Raw genomic sequence first — 12,500 nt, 5'->3', positions numbered from 1 at the left:
AATTCTTAGGCAAATGGATGGAATTAAAAAAGAATTATCCTGAGTGAGGTTACCCAGTCACAGAAGAACTCACAGTACGCACTCACTGATAAGTGTCTATTATCCCAAAATCTTGGAATTCCTAAGAAAAAATTCACAGATCATATGAAGCTTAAGAAAAAGGATTACCAAAATGTGGATTCCTTCTTATAAGATGAAAAAATATTCTCAGGAGGAAATACAGGGACAAAAAGTGGAGCAGGAGCTGAAGAACGGGTCATCCAGAGACTGCCCTACCTGGGGATCCATTCCATGTGCTGCTACCAAACCCAGTCGCTATTGCTGATGCCAAGAAGTGCTTGCTGACAGGAGCCACATATGGGTGTGTCATGAGAGGTTCTGCCAGAGCCCTACTGATACAAATGAGGATGATTGCAGCCAACCATTGGACTGAACCAGGGGTCCCCAGTGGAGGAAGTAAAGACTGAAGGAGCTGAAGGGGTTTGCCACCTCATAGGAAGAATAACAACATCAACCAACCAAACCCAACCAGGGCTCACAGGAACTAAATCACCAAGCAGTGAATAAACACATAGGTACCCGTGACTCTAGCTCCATATGTGGCAGAGGATGGCATTTTCCAGCATCAATGGGAGAAAAAGCCCTTGGTCCTGTGAAGGCTTCTTCCCCCAATATAGGGTAATGCCAGGGCACTGAGGTTGGAGTGGGTAGGTGAGAATTTGAGTATCCTCATAGAAGCAGGTGGAGGGGTATTGGAGAGTGAGAAAAGGGGATAACATTTGAAATGTAAATACATAAAATACCCAAGAAAATAAAATTATTTTTAAGAAGACTAATCATTCTTTTGCATTCTGAATTAGCATTTTTTTCAAAAGCCAAGGATTTGATTAATATTTGATTTCTAAATCTGATACTATTCTATTTATAGCTGAAGTCAGTCTTTGCAAAAAAAAAAAAAGTCAGTGATGGCTTCCTTCATTCCTTGTATGATTTTATTAAATGCCTCAGACCTCTTTCCTGATTCTTCAAACTTTCCCCAAGTACGTAATGCTACTAAATAACATAGCACCAAGATGTGATCATTAAATTCAAGCTGACTTTGTAATTCAGCGTATTGACCCTCACCTAACAACAGACTTGGGAATGTTAATACCTCTAGTCCTATTTAATTGTTCTACGGTCCTACTTCGTCTTTCTACCATGTTCACCATTATAACTGAGGACCAGCTTCCAATATCGCGTTTGCCAAATCTTTCTAGTATTGTTTGCAGCTGGTATAATTTTGCTCTATATGAGGTTGAACCATGGATTGGAGTGGCAATTTTTTTAACCAAAATCTCGATCATTCAATTTTACTAATGACTGACCATCCAGATGCTGGGGTGAAAGCATGCTAACTCAGAAAGGCAGAGAAAGAACCCAGCTGACCTTCCTTCTCAGCTAACACCCCAGAATGAATGCTGCTCTCTCCTGCCATTTAAGAAAGCCTCATTCAAAACGAATGTCCCTCCCTTCACGTTCATCTCTCTATCTGTCCTCCTCATCCCCCCTTACTCTCTATGGTATTTTTCTCAAAAATCCTATGTTCCCTTCCTGTCACCTGGTTCCTTGTTCCTCTTCTTGATGTATGTTTGGTGTTATTTAATCCAGTTGACAAAATTCAAGCAAAAAGGACTTGGATTAAAGGTGTTTGCTAAGGCTGTGTACAAAGGCTGAAGCAGACCACAACTGAAAACATATTTTTCTAGTAAAGAATACAATATATGAGTTTAAAGTATGGTCAAATACCCAGTAAGATATATTTGAAATATGTACATATATGTGCATACACACACATATGTATACATATATATGTATATATACATATATATACATATATATACATATATACATATATATACATATATATACATATATATGTGTATGTATGTATGTATTTGTCGTCCAACAAGAATAATAGTTGGGAGCTAGAGAGAAAGCTTAATGGCTAAGAGCACAGTCTGACCTAGCCCTAGAATTGTTGCAGGAGTGGCTGCTGTGTCACACCTATGTCAGTAGGTAGCAGAGAGTAGAGAGGCTAGGTCTATGCTCAGTGTTCTAACCTATGAACATCTGAATGACTAAGAGCCTGATATTCCCTGGAAAAAAAAAAGCAACCCTGAGATAACCACCAGCCTAGTGCTTCACAGGCCCCAATGGCTCCCAGGACCAGGAACAAGTGAGAGACTAGAAGAAACCCACCAGGAACTGAGGGCCCTAGACAGAAGACAAATGATCCTTCTATGGATCCACTTGAGTGGTCCATGTGAGGAGGAAACCAAAGATAACCATCAGACTGGCATAGTGGGCCTGGACAAAGAACTAGCCTGAGATAACCACCAGTTACGTGCTGGACAGATCAGGGAAGTGGGGAACAGACCATTCCCGAGATGACCCCTGCCAGATACCATAATGCATAAGCAGGGCATCATACTTCTAATACGACTCCTAAGATGACCCCAGACACTCAGGGATCCTGTGGTCCTCTAAAAGTAGCAAGTAAATGGTTGAGAAATGGAAGAGAAACAAAACAAAAGGATGTGGGCATGATGAAAAGAGGCACAACTGGAGACTCAAGGGTACTAAAGAACAGCCTGATATGAGTATCTGGTGGTACCACCTAAGGCCATGGTGAGGTAAAGGCCTGTACTGCCACTGGGGGCCATGTAAGGGTTCATGGCCCTGAAGCAGCAGGATCTATTACCACCAAAGCCCAGATGGACATCACTGGTCTGGGCTGTTGACCAGGGACTTGTTTGAAGGCTGTGCAGAACTGGCCTCATCCCTCACTTGAGTACTTAGGGAGAGCTGGACCTGGGAGCATGAAAGCAGATGTGACCCTGCCCCTAGCCATCTGTAGTACTTGGGAGAGTAGACCTGCACGTTGCAGGAATTGCAAGTGAGCCACGCCCAAGGGTATGACCCTGAGAGACATGGCCTACCACTCATCTCCCATGTGATGGTGTGGACCAATGAGAAATGTCCTCCTCCCTTTGTGTTCCTCACCACTTGTGGCAGGCAGAAGACCTGTCCCTGGGTTCATGAGAGTAGGAAACATGGCCTTAGCACTCATCAGCTGCAACACTCAACACTCTGGAGAACAGGCCCTGCACCTAACCTGGTCTGTGCAGTAAAAACTGACCCTCCTGGTGGGAGCAAAAATGAGCAGGACTGAGGGTCTGAGCATGGGACAGCTGGCCCTGTCAATTGTCTGCCGTGTGGTGTCATGGGCAAAGGAGAGATGGCAGGCAGAAGAGCTAGCCATGAGGTCATCAGAGTGGGAGAGTTTGCCCTTCTCCTCACCTGGGCAGCAGAGTAGAACTAGCCCTGGATTCCGGGGGGTGGCAAATGAGCCAGCCCTGGGGGGCATAGATGAGGGAGACATGAAACTGCCTCCTGTTTGTTAGGCAGGCACCAATGAGCAAAAAAGGCCCTTCTCCCCTTCCTCAACTCTCACCATCTATGAAAGGCAGGAAAGCTGGCCTAGGGTTCATGAGTGGAGGACAACTGGCCATGACCCTCACCTGTGCAAAACTTGGGATACCTGGTCCAGGGGTCATCAGTGTGGGAGAACTGGCCATGACTCTCACCTGTTGTAACACTTGGGAGAGCTGGTCCTGCACCTCACCTGGACAGCAGCATAGAATTAGACCTGGAAGCAGGGGTTGCTGGGGAGCCAGCCCAGAGGGTGAAATACCTGGAGAGCCAGTGGGTTGACCAGATGAGATGTCACTCAGGCCTACATCCTGGCCTTTGAATTGGCTCACCCTAACATCTACCCCAGTGAAGAATTGCTGGAATGCATGAAGAAGTCAGGTCTACAGATTCAAAACTATTCAGGGCAACAACAATATATCTAAGTGATGTCCAAGAGAAGTCTCAGTGAGGTTCCAGTATTGATAGAGTAACAGAGGCAAGAGGCCTCATACAAATGGATCACTGCAATGAACATGTGCAAGCATAGAAGTGTAGACAAAAGGGTATACGGCGAGACACACTGTGATTCACTATCTTCCACAATAAGATTTTCTTCTCCATTGCAGGGGGTTGTTAAAAGGGTAGAGGGTGGGTGTGAAGGGATCGAACTGGATTGCTGTACGTGATTTGAAATTCACAAAGACCAATAAAAAGTTTAAAAGAAAGAGCACTGGCTGCCACATTCAGTTGATATCACTGAGAAGTGTGCTCTTTTGTGAAAGGAAACAGAGGAGCCATGAGTCTCAGACAGAAGTGGGTGCTGTGAGGAGAAGAATGAGGGGAGCCTGAATTCAGGGTATATTGCATAAGATAACAATGAATATAAATAAATAAATAAATAAATAAATAAATAAATAAATAAATAAGAGCACTGGTCCTCAGCCAGAGGACATGAACTCATGTCCTCAGCCAGAGGACATCACTTCAATTAGCAACATCTACATCTTGGCTCACACCATAAGTACCTCCAGTTATTGAGAATCTGATGCCTATTTTAGCATCTATGGGGCACAAGATACGCAAGTGATGCACAGACATGCATGTAAACAAAACACACATACACATAAAATGAAATTTTAAAGCTTAAATTTTTAAAAAGGATAGTTGGTGGCTTACAGAAGGCTACAGACAAGAGAAGCTATTTTCTAGAACAGCAACCTGTGATGACCCAGCAGTCTATCTAGTATGGAATTTCAGAGCCTTCTATCTCAGGACATGTTAAATACTAACTACACTATATCATCAATAGATGTAAAAAGGAGATAGGCACTAGTATAACTAATTCATAGATTATACCATAAGAAAAGTGACTATCATAAAAAATTGGTATTTGATCAGGAATTACTAACAATAACTTGTCAGAGAAAAAACTATTTTTTGAATGTCTACTTGATTCAATTCATCTTCCTGAGTGTTTACTCTATTTTAGGCATTGTATTCTGGCAAGAGCTACAGAGTTTAGTATGACAAGATCATCCTACCCACCTCCAAGGGTTCGTAGTACTTTGGACAACACAAACAAATATTGTACTAATTATAATCCATTGTGTCAAGTAATAAAACATTCATACGAAGTGGGTGTTCAATTTGCTAAGGGCTGGAAATATTGCTCAGTAATAGCAAATGTTTTGCACACACACACACACATACACACAGAGAAAAATAAAGTGCTATATGAGAGACAAAAAGAAAAGTGAGTTGTACCTAGAAACATGAGCGCTCATGGGATACAGCATCTACTATGGAACCAGAAAGAATGTGTTGAATATATTAGAATGAGAAGATAAAACACATTTCAAGGAGAGCACATATATTGTGAGGACTAGAGTGCTGAAAAATCATAGACTCTCAAGGAATGAGAAGATGTTCAATGTAGCTACAACAGAGAGTGTGACAAAGCTAGATGAAACAGTGAGTGATGCTTCATAGTTCTGGGGAGTCATCATTGCAGAACTTCAGAAGAATTCCATGGCTAAAGAGCCTCTGTAGTTCTCATAGGACAAGATGTTTGCTGTGTTTTGGTGAAGCACATTCTTTTCATAGTGTATACTTTTTTCTTCTTACCTGGCACATGAGAACACCACAACATTTACCTCAAAGGGGTAGAGAAAGAAGTTATTCATTGGACATTGTGAATGTTAATGTTGTTTTATCTATATGATACTGTAAATAATAGCCATTCTTCTTTACCTATTCCCTACCTTCCCTTGATCCCTCGTCTCCCTTATCTTACTCCTCCCTTACCTCTTTGGAAATTTATAATTTAGTATGTAAAATCTAGTTGAGAATAAAAGGTAATTCAATCCAAACATTAAATAAAATTATTAAACCTTGACTATATATTCATTTGTATAAAGAAATTCATTTAAGGAACAGTCTTTATGCAAGCAGTGAAGAAAGGTTGTAAATAAAATAAAGGAGTTTTCTTTTGTTTTGTTGTTGTGATCCTTTTATTGTGATGAGATATCTTGGAACTAGAAACTTGGGACAGAACTGAGGTTAAGAAGTTGATGGGAGGAAACTGCTAAGGATGCTGAGTAGCCTAAGGCCCTGTATCCTTTTTGCCTATCTAGGTTTATAAGGATTAATAAAGATATCTGTAAGTCAGAGTTCACCAACTACAAACAAAAGCTTCTTTGGCTGAATAACCTTCTCAGTGCCCTTTTCATGACTTTGTTCCTTAGACTGTAAATGAAGGGATTCATCATGGGGGTTACAACTGTATACATGACAGCAGCTACCTTATCTCTTTCTGCTGAGTAGCTGGAAGGTGGGAGAAAGTAGACACCAACAATAGACCCATAGAAGAGAGACACTGCTGAGAGGTGGGACCCACATGTAGAAAATGTCTTCCACTTTCCTTTTGCTGATGGAACACCGAGAACAGCAGTGCCAATAAGTGCATAGGATACAAGAATAAAAACAAAGGGGATGAAGATAACTGTTCCCCCAACAACAAGGATGAGCAGGTTGTTGATTTGAGTATCTGAGCAGGCAAGCCTTAAAATGGGTTCCAGATCACAGAAAAAGTGGGGGATTACTCTCTGGTCACAGAAAGGCAAGCGACTCAACAAGCTGAGATGTAGTATTGAGACTAGATTAGAGATAATCCATGGAATCACAACCAACAGGGCACAGCGCTTGGGATTCAACAGTGCAGCATAGTGTAATGGGTGACAGATGGCAATATATCGGTCATATGCCATGGCTGCCAAAAGGAAATTGTCCAGGTCCACCAGGAACATAAAAAAGTACATTGTGTAAAGCATCCTGCAAGGGAGATGGCTGGATTCTGGCTTTGGATGTCTGCCAACATTTTAGGGACTGTAGTGCTTGTGAAGCAGATGTCAGTGAAGGATAGATTGGCAAGGAAGAAGTACATGGGACTGTGAAGGTGAGTATCGCTGATGATAGCCAGAATGATGAGTGCGTTTCCTACCATAGTGACCAGATACATGCATAGAAACAGTGTGAAGAGGAGCAGCTGCTGCTCAGACCCCACAGTGAGTCCCAGGAGGATGAATCCAGCGAAAGCAGTTCGGTTTCCTTGGTGCATGGTTCTGCGCTGTATCTAAAAAGGGAAAATTCATCTTCGTCGTTAAATGGCAACATGGCACAGAAGCCCATCAGTACATCACACTAGATCGTAGAGGAGAGTCAGGCCTTGGAGACAGAAAACCCAAGGTTACATTCTTTCCCTATTAATAAAACAGCTGTAAGACAAAAGCCTAGTCCACAGTGAGAGACCAGTATTATTAGTAAATGGATTAAAGGGGGAAATGGGAAGTCTATATTTACAGCTCAGTATTCATGTCTTTGTTATCTGAGCACTATGGCGCTATTTAATCAGTTTCTATTTTCTATTGGGTGCTGGGAGGATTGTACTGACACATGCGGAGTAGTCAGGTGTGTTTGAGTCACAACTGCACCAACTACAGCAGCCATCACGCACTAATCTGAAAGCCTCGTGGAGCCTAAAAGCAAAAAGAAAGCTCCGAAGAAGAGCTGACCCAAACCCCACTTTACACATTTTACCAAGAGGAAGTGATCATCTACATGAGGTACCACAGGAGAGCCATGCATGAATGCCCACTCATGCAAGCAACAAAGAGATAAAATGTAGTGCCCTGAGCCAATTTACACTGAAATCATTTGAACAGAAAGAAGCCAAAATAAAGGATGGTTTCTGTAATACCTTAAGTGTCAGTAATCATTCCATCTTCTAAGTTGTCAATATTCTACTAAGTGCCTTACATGATGCACATTCTTCAAATATTTACCCTAACCTTATAAAATACATAGGACTATTGAAATGCAAATGTATAGATGAAAATTTGGTACATCCAGAGTTATGTCGAGCAAATGAACAGAAAAACCAGTGCAGCCGAGTCAGTTCTGAGCTTAGCCAGCATAATTTTAGAGATGTCTTGCTTGATTCCTGGGCTGTAACGTCTCTATACTGCTTTACACCATTGTGAATGCATCAGAGGAGCCAATAATTAATATTGATTCAACGTCACCCATATTCAATACACCTGAAAACTTATTCATCCAGTCATACACTGTCTGTCATAATAGAGTTGGACTTTGAGTTGTGAATTAGAACTTAATTGACCCATACCTGGGAGCAAATAGACAATGGATGTGCAAACTGCAAGATTGGTTTTTCCTTCTTCGAACTTGGACCTCTTCTAGACTGTTCTATATGATGTTTGCAGATCCGTTTTTATTAATTTGTTACATGAAGGCCTGTTATGTCTTCATACCATCTTCCCAGCCTAACACAATTAGAACTGCTATTATGTAAATTTCTATAATTTTACTGGTTTTCTGTTAAGAGTGTGCCTTCCATGATCAAACAAAAAAAAGAGGTTGCTAACACTCCTGAATAGTCAGAGCAAGATTACAGGAAGGATGCTGCACTTATTTAATAACACAGTTTTTTTTCTAAGTACCATAGCAGTCCTCATTTGCATACTAACAAATGTGCTAATTGTAAATCAAGCAGGATAGGGTCTGGTGGGACCTCTGCTAGGCAACACTCTGCTGTTTCATACGTACAAAATGTACTGAAAATAATAAAGTGGCATATTATTATGTGCATGTAATCTAGGCTTTTCATTAATGCAGATTGAATTAACCAAGTTTAACAGTGCACGTTTCTGATTTGACTTTCAAGATATCATATTAGCTTGCTCCATTTAACTGAATGTTCCCATCTACCCTCTCCAAGTTGATGCTACCCTTCACAACCTAGCATGTTTGTTCCTTCCATCTGTCGCTGTTCTTGTTCAAGACACTAAGTTGGCACAATATGTTTGCAATGAATGTAGGAAGCAAGTGTTTATGTTTGGTGTTGAGGTCTCCCTCCCATGGTACTCACCTTGGGTTTTTAAGGCTGTTTCAAAGCTCTTACATACAGAAATGGCTTCACTTTATTAACTAAGAAGTCAGCAATTTTTTCCAGCTGCAATATCAACTTTTTCTCCTCCTCATAGTAAAAACAGTACCAAACAGAAAGAGAAAAGAGAAAAAAGTTTGGAAGGATGAAAAACCCAACCAGTGTTGTCTGTGCTTCTGCATTCTGGGCTCAGGACACAATCTTCAAGGCATCTTATTTAAAAACCATTCACATGCCCATCCTCTATGGACCAAGTGTTCCCCACTGGGATTCATGGGCATTATCTAATTTTGTGATATATGAAGATTGTACGCAGCCAGAATAGATGAAAACATTATATACATGCTAGATTTTTTTATCTAGTCATGAACTAAAATACTTGATTTGAAGAAAAATTCAGCCCCCTCATATATAATAATAATTGTTCTTTGAATACCCATGTAATCTAAGATTTTTATTTGGAGAAATTTAGCAATAAAAGTAAAACTGGAGCATTTATCATCTTCCATGTACTACTCTAAGCCCACCATGTATATTGATTTTCATAATAAAACTGTGATATGGGGAAAATACGATGTCCTTTACACAGACAAACCGAAGTCAGAGTTTGAATGAGTTAATTAAAGCACTGATGATGGTGGTAGACACATCATTACCAAGGAAGTCTCTCATTAGATCCTTTGTAGTCATTTACGATACTGTTTCTTAATGATCATGGATGGAGGAGCTATAAAAAGCATAGAGTAACATTTCCTTCTTACAATTCTTCCTTCAAAATCTGAGCAAATTTCCTCAGCACCTACTCAAATCTACTATGAAACCGCTACAACTAAACCTAGAGCCAGCTCTGTTTCGAACACTGGAGAGTACAGACATTCATACTACTGTGTTTTCCCATCATGTTTCCATTTAACATCACTAGCTAACCTTCTCCCTATGTTCAGGATCCTATATCCATTTGTCTTCCATGGAGATTTAAATCAACAGGTGTTTCAAAACTGTTTTAAACACTTGGATTTCAAAACTGTTCTAGTCTTTGCAAAGTACAAGCAAACAGACAAATCAAATCACCATCTATTTCAGACACTTAGTTACTAAACTAAATTATTTTGATCATTAAACACAATTTTTTTGGATTAGCTGTATTTCTGTCTCCATTTCGTCACTTCAGCCCACTCCAATCTGCCTTCTGCCCCACATAATTTCACGGAAATAGTTCTTGAAGGTCATGATGACACTTATGCTGCTAAATCCAGTTTTCATGGTAACTTCACAGCATTTACCTCAGATGGTCACCCTTCCTAACATACACTCCCTCCTTGGCTTTGGGAAACTCTTACAAGTCTGGGATTCCTTCTAGTTGGGTGACTATTCTTTTGCATTTACCTTTTATGGGATCTTAATAGATATTTAAATATTTATGGTGATATGACAGAATTTTCCTTGCTTGTTCAACTCTCTCCTTCAAATATAATTATCTTTTTATTCTCAGGGTTTCGTTTACTATCTGAAGTGGAAATTTCTGGTTTCTTTGGAGACTTAGTTGAGTCATATGATATTTTTCTGGCTGCTGTTTGATGAGAGGATACTTTCCTGAGGAGGATTTATCAAAGGATGTTTTGTTGAGGCAGACACTTGAAAGGACATGTGATGTTTGGAAAGAATAGAATAGAACCCAACAGACAGTGAAGTACACTCTCACATTGCAACACTTTGCTGATCTTCACTGATCTTTGTTTGCCATGACTTTGTAGACAAAAATGCACGAAATAATGTCTCAGGTTGTTCCAGCTACTTCTTGAGCTTCCCAGGACTCTGGCCCATTAGGCAGAGCCTTGCGATTTCTTCTGGATTGAACCACTGCTACCGATTTGTGTTTGGTGTTTGTGAATTGGACTGGACTGCCACTACTGACTCATGTTTGATGTGACTAGACTGCTGACATCCTACCAAGGAAGATTGGAATGGCCCCCAAACAACTACTTCTAAACAGGTGCATACCCAACTTGTCCTATTAACCACCTTCTTCCCCTACCTTTGGTCAGTGGACTAGAAGAAAAGTTGAAACATTTAAGTAGGATCCTAATTAAAGTAGTATTTGAAAAATCTAAGCTTACAACTACCTTTCACGATGATAGTCCTCAAGACTAGGAATAATATCTGTTAGTGATATAACTGGGGATGATATGAATGTCTTTGTATGTACCATATAATTTATGACATCTGTAACACACAGATACATGTATATTCACACACACCTGCATATACACATACACAGTCACATACAGAAGTTTACATACATACATACATGCACACACACACACACACGCACACACGCACACATGCACACATACACATACCACAGACAAACAAAATGTGTATAAATAATTGCTTTCTCCTTTCAGGTATTCCCTTTTTTGCTCTGAGCTCTCCAGAAATCTGACACCCTATATCAAATAATGATGGACAAGCCTGTGTTAGATCTGCATGGCTTTTTAAGGTACTAAAGAAATGGATGCATAGAAAGACTGACAATCAAAAGTCACTCACAGCTGCCACTTGCAGAACTGTCAACACAATTCCCTAGGCCACTAGAAAAATAGAGTCTCTCAGCAGTGCCCCTTCCATGTAGCCTTTTCAGCTTGGCAAATCACAAGTTTCATTGGATTTGCCATTTCTCCAGGAGCCTTGGTCTTTCCTAGAGGATATCTATAAGTCTTTAGACAATTGGGACAATTTGTATTCCGTGTTGCAATGTTCGAAGTTTTTTTTTTTATTTTTTTACGAAGAATATTTGGAAACAAAGGACACTGACACTGACCTTTTCTCTGAGTGGCTGCTTTTGCATACGTCATCATAGCAAATGCACTTAGGAATTGTTCATCCGTGAGGGCTGTTCGGGGGAAGGGAAGTGTCCTGGGAATTGACAAGCAGCAAAGCAGTGCAGGAAAGGACAGGGACTTTCAGAAATGACGAATGGGGTCATTTTTGCTTTGAAAAGGTTGGTGTTTCCTCATTTGGAGGATTGATCTATACGCATTTATGTTCTTGGGTGTCTGTGTGTTTGTTTGCGCTGACACAGGACATCATAAACATGCTCGCCATTTTAGTCCCATTCTATTCGCAGCTACCTGAGTGACCTTTGTAAAGTCTTCTCTCGGGGTGTTAGTTTTATCTTTCATAAAATGAAAGAGTTATACTAAATGATCTCTATACTCCCATTCCACTCTGACATTTGAAAATCCTATGATTTCTAATTAGATTCATTTATTCATGGTGTGGTAAAAGTGTGATTGTATATGGATAGTAGAAACAGTACAATTTCTTTCTAACTAACACAGTACCTTTGTGTATACATTCTGATGTATAATTCATGATGTTTCCCAATTTCAAGCTTCGAGAGAATTAGAGACAAAAAATTGCATTTTGCCTAATCGGTTCACTTATGTTTTATGCAGATTAGGGAGGAGCTCATTATAAATGAGTGTGTTTGCAAAAGGGGGTCACCTGGGGTTAGTAGTATGGCTAGGTTTCTGCTTGAAAGGGGAAAATAGGTAAAGGGAAAGGTGTAGAAAAAAGTTAA

General features: G+C 40.4%; 1 non-coding gene and 1 pseudogene across 1 annotated transcript; one reads left to right on the top strand and one right to left on the bottom strand.

Annotated features, from left to right (window-relative positions):
- Positions 1–2,004: 2,004 nt before the first annotated feature.
- LOC116889751 lies at positions 2,005–2,136 on the top strand. Its single transcript, XR_004386506.1, has one exon. It is a non-coding gene; the product is annotated as a small nucleolar RNA SNORA17 (small nucleolar RNA).
- Positions 2,137–6,134: 3,998 nt separating this feature from the next.
- On the bottom strand, positions 6,135–7,128 carry LOC116889750 (annotated as a pseudogene).
- Positions 7,129–12,500: the final 5,372 nt, after the last annotated feature.

The sequence above is a fragment of the Rattus rattus genome, unplaced genomic scaffold, assembly GCF_011064425.1.
Source record: "Rattus rattus isolate New Zealand unplaced genomic scaffold, Rrattus_CSIRO_v1 PGA_scaffold_79, whole genome shotgun sequence".
In the NCBI taxonomy this organism is placed as follows: domain Eukaryota; kingdom Metazoa; phylum Chordata; class Mammalia; order Rodentia; family Muridae; genus Rattus; species Rattus rattus.
The sequence above is the reverse complement of the archived record's forward strand: the minus strand, read 5'-3'. Positions and strand labels throughout refer to the sequence as shown.